Source organism: Sciurus vulgaris, assembly GCF_902686455.1.
Source record: "Sciurus vulgaris genome assembly, chromosome: 7".
In the NCBI taxonomy this organism is placed as follows: domain Eukaryota; kingdom Metazoa; phylum Chordata; class Mammalia; order Rodentia; family Sciuridae; genus Sciurus; species Sciurus vulgaris.
Window position 1 is genome coordinate 34862778 of NC_136467.1, and position 4625 is coordinate 34867402.

The 4625-nt window shown below is 34.9% G+C and overlaps 1 pseudogene across 1 annotated transcript; it reads right to left on the reverse strand.

The window, feature by feature from the left end:
* Window positions 1–836: 836 nt before the first annotated feature.
* On the reverse strand, window positions 837–2240 carry LOC306666227 (signal recognition particle subunit SRP54-like; annotated as a pseudogene). Its single transcript has one exon. The product of its transcript is annotated as a signal recognition particle subunit SRP54-like (transcript).
* Window positions 2241–4625: the final 2385 nt, after the last annotated feature.

Sequence of the window (4625 nt, forward strand, 5' to 3'; positions counted from 1 at the left end):
TCAATCCTCAGCACCACATAAAAATAAATTAGGTATTGTGTCCATCTACAACTAAAAATATTAAAAAAAAAAAAAAAAAAAAAAAAAAAAGCTGGGCATGATGGAGCATGCCTATAATCCCAGCAATTCATGAGACTGAGACCAAAGGATCTCAAGTTCAAGGTCAGCCTGGGCAACTGATGAGATCCTGTCTCAAAATAAAAATGGAAAAGGATTGTGGATGTAGCTCAGTAGTAGAGTACCACTGGGTTCAATTCCAAGTATTGCAAGAAAAAAGAATAAATAATTTAAAGATTTAAAAATCAAAGATTATCATTAAGGCTTTAAAAACAGGTTAAAAATGCAAGTTGTAACAAAACATCATTAATTGTGAATTATAACCAAATTCTCAATTTCAATCTAAATGGAAGAGCTAAGATTTTCCACAGCAAAAAAAAAAAAAAAAAAAAAAAAATCTTAGTTGTTCTATGATAAAAGAAAATCCTAATATTCATGGCTAAATTATTGTATTACATTTCCCACCAATGGTCTATTTTCTAGGCGTAGTTTTACATGACATTTATCTATTGGTTTGTCTATCTTTTCATTTGATATACTGATCCTTTTAAACCATAAGAGAAGGTAACAACCCCTTAACTTATAACCATTTTGAATTTTATTTTACAGCACTTTTATTGAGACCTCATGTACTTTACTGCCCAGGACTGTTTACAAAATGTAATGCTTGGCCTTTGAGACAATTAAAAACCTTTAAGTACTAAAAATTTTACATCATGATTTGTTTAACCTTAAGAGGTGTTAAGATGATGAAAACTAAAAGAAAAAAAGTTCCAAACAGAAATATAATGATTTTCACAAAAACCATATATTCCTCCCTTATATCAAAAGAAGGGAGAGAAGAAGAAAGAAAGAAAAAAGAAGAGGGGGAAAAGAAAAAGAAAAAGAGGGCAAGAAAAATACTTTTTTTCCCTATTTGCAAAAAGGAGGGAAAACTCTGAGGTCTCAGCAAATAAAGTAATCAATCAGGTCAGTTTTATATTAAGGCATCTTCTTTACATATTATTGAATCCCATCATGCCTTTCATATTGCCACAGCAGCACCCTGTTGAAACTGCCTCATCATTGACTGAAGTCCTGCCATGCCACCCATGTGATGAAGAACTCTTGGATCCATCATTTTGGCCATTTGTTGATTCAATTTTGCCATCTGTGATTGGCTCACATTCTTAGACATGTCACCATCCTTTGAAAAGTCCTTTGATACCTCCCATCTTTTTACCATCTGTGCAAACTTGGTATATTGTGTCAAAAAGCTCCTGAACATCTCTTGTTGACACGCCTGATCCCCGTGCTACTGTTTGGATTCTTCCTGGTTGCTTACTAAAAACCTTGGCACCATCTGTACTGTCCAGTTCTTGATCATTCATACTATCCATTATTGTCATTATTTCTTAAGCCTTGCCATTGACTCCTGTTCATTTCCTTTGCTCATAAAATCTGTTCTAAAACCCGGAATCATCCCCAAGATCTGACTGAACGGTCCCATTTTCATGATATTTTGAAATTGTTCTACATGTCTCGCAACGAAACTGACCATGTTTCAACTTCTCTATGAGTGCTTCATTGTCATCTAGCTTCAACTCGTTGACTTTATCTATCAGTCCTTCAATGTCACCCATACCCAGAAGTTGCTGATAAAAGGCTGCGTTTAAAAGGCTCAAAGTCATCTATATGTTCCCCTGTACCAATGAAAATAATTGGACTTTTTGTGGCAGCAACTGCACTGAGTGCACCACCTCCTTTTGCATGACCATCAAGTTTTGTCACTATTACTGAGGCTACATCTACTTTATCTTTAAAAGCCTTAGCCTGGGCTTCACAAGCCTGACCAATGGAGGCATCCATCACATAAACAATATTATCAGGTTGTATCGCATTAGCAACTTGAAGCATTTCTTCAAACAACGAGTCTTCTTGTTTGTGGCGGCCACTTGTATCACAATAATAATTTCAAAATTTTCATTTTTTAATTTCTCCACTCCTTCAGAAGCAATGATAACAGGATCCATTTCGGTATAACTTGCATAGAATGGAATTCTTGCTTTAGTAGCATTCTGTTTTAGTTGGTCAAAAGCCCCTGCTGTAAATGTGTCTGCACATATCAAGCAGGTCTTCCAACCTTTCCTCTGGTAATAATATGCTAACCTTGTTCTCATCTTCAAAAATCATATACTCAAGCCATTAAAAGCCAGACTGCCCCTTTGAACATGTTGTTGTTTTACCACTCCCCTTGCAATCCAACAAAACAAAATCACATTCTGTTTTCCTTTAGTGGGTGTCCATGCTTTAACTCCATGGTCTACCAGCTTCACGAGTTCTTTAAAAGACAGCATGTTGAATCATTTTTCTTTTGTTAAGACCAGATGCCATCTCTTCAAGATCAATAGCAGACTTAACATTTTCTCTAGTTGCTTCACTAGTTTATATTAACATCCGCTTCTAATAATGCTGTACATACTTCTTTTAGCATAGCATTTAATACCTCTTCATTGATAATGGTGCATGCTCAATGAGCGTAATGCTGATGTTATTTTTCTTCCAAGGTCTGCTAGAAACCATCTTGAAGACTTTAAAATGTGCTTATGAGGAACTCGCAAAAAACACTGCTGACGCCATGGCCCTAAGGGCCGGGGAGTCCTCCGCGAGGCCCAGGAGGTGAAAGGAAAACCCAGGGAAGGTGGGAGCAGACAGAAAAATACGACCCCACAACCCTCCCCAAACTACATTTAACTAGGGTCCCAGCGCCCAACACCGAGACACCAACTACCACCAGCTGGAAGACCGACGACTGCCACCGAACCTTCCGCCCCTAATTGCAACTTCTTTAAAACTTGAGGCAGATATTAAAAGGACATTCCTTCTAAAGTCTGTTTGGAACACTCATCTTACATCTTTATTTTGCTGTGTTTTTATAGTGAATTATGGTATATTATGATTCAGTAAATAGAGCAGGCTGTGTGGTCAGGTAAACTTCTACAACTTACTAAGGCAATAAGTGAAATTCCCAAGATATTTTCACATTTCATATAAGGAGTAGAAATAATAAATAGAAAGTTATCTACATACAATTATGCACAATTTATGTCTCTCAAAATGGTAGTCTATGATTGTGGCTTATGTCTCTTTGTTCCGGCAAAAAGACACAAGACTGCTATCTGTTTTTGGCTTTGGACCCCTAAATTAAAGTGTGAGGATGTAGGTATACTAACCCCAGTCTGGGTCCCTGCTCCAGACCTGTATGCCTTAACACAGCACACTCTTGGGTCTTAGTGCACATCTTAATGACCATGTAAAGTTTCACAGATTTTTTAAGTTCTAAAATAAAAATTATGTTGCATTTAATTATTTGTAAAATTTGCATTCATCTAAGGGCTGTGGTGCTGAGTATATTGAAAGATTGAAAGTAATCAAAGGATGAGAATACTATATATTTAATAGTGTATTGGCATGTCTGTAAAAGAGTTTTTTTTGAAACAAGAGATCATCTTTCTAATTATGTAAAATATATACCTAATACAAGTGACAATATGTTTAATACAAATTACATGCAATAGATTATAATATCACTAACTTAGAACAATAATATTTTATATTTTATATGTATGGAATACCTACATAAAATTATATACAATATAATATGCAATTACATTATAAAATATATGTATGTAAATACCTACATAACTATAATATATCTATATGCCAGTGAAAAATTAATATCAGCAGTCCTATTCCAAAAATATTTAGTTGTAGAGCTTTAAGTGTTAATACAATTTAAGCAGCATTTCCCAGAACCAAGTCAGTTGCAAAATGCTTTCTTTTCTGGGCTCATCAGTTTAGTATTTATATCCCATCTCTTCTTTCGTTGATTTTGCCTTTGCTGAAAATTAATATAAGTGGGTTCATATAAGTGAATCATGGTAGTCAAAAGAATATAGAATGATTTTAGAAGCATTAATATAAGCTGTCTGATTGAAGAATATTATTATTTTGACCTCTAGAAAACAAAAAACACCCCCAAAGAACCTGGAAAGACTGAAGAAAAAAAAAGAAATATTTGCAATTTAAAAAGGCAAATATCTAAAGATTATTTGTCCTCCAAATCAATCACACCAGGATGCAGTTAGATATATGAGAGGAAATAAACGTGCACCAAAAATTCTCCCCCTGGATTTGTTTTCAAGATTAAATCTGAATGAAAGATAGAATACAGGTAGACCAAATGAACTTAGCCTGAGAAGTTTTCAGAAGATCAATTAGGAGAAATTAACATAGTTTCAAACCTGACAGTTTCCCCTTTATAATTAACTCTCTGAGTATTTCTATTTCTGCTTCTATTATCGTGAGCACACAACAAAACATTCAGTCTTCTACTCTCCTATAGGCCAATAATACTCAAATCATCATCTACCTGAGAGGTACAACATGACATTTTTAATTTTATGCCAATCTTCTTCTAGATGCAATATACTCTAGTTCATAATGGATTCTATTCTCAATCTGTCAGCATATGGTGTTGACCACATGTGCACAGTAGGACAGACACAGGTTTCCAAATGCCGTGAAAT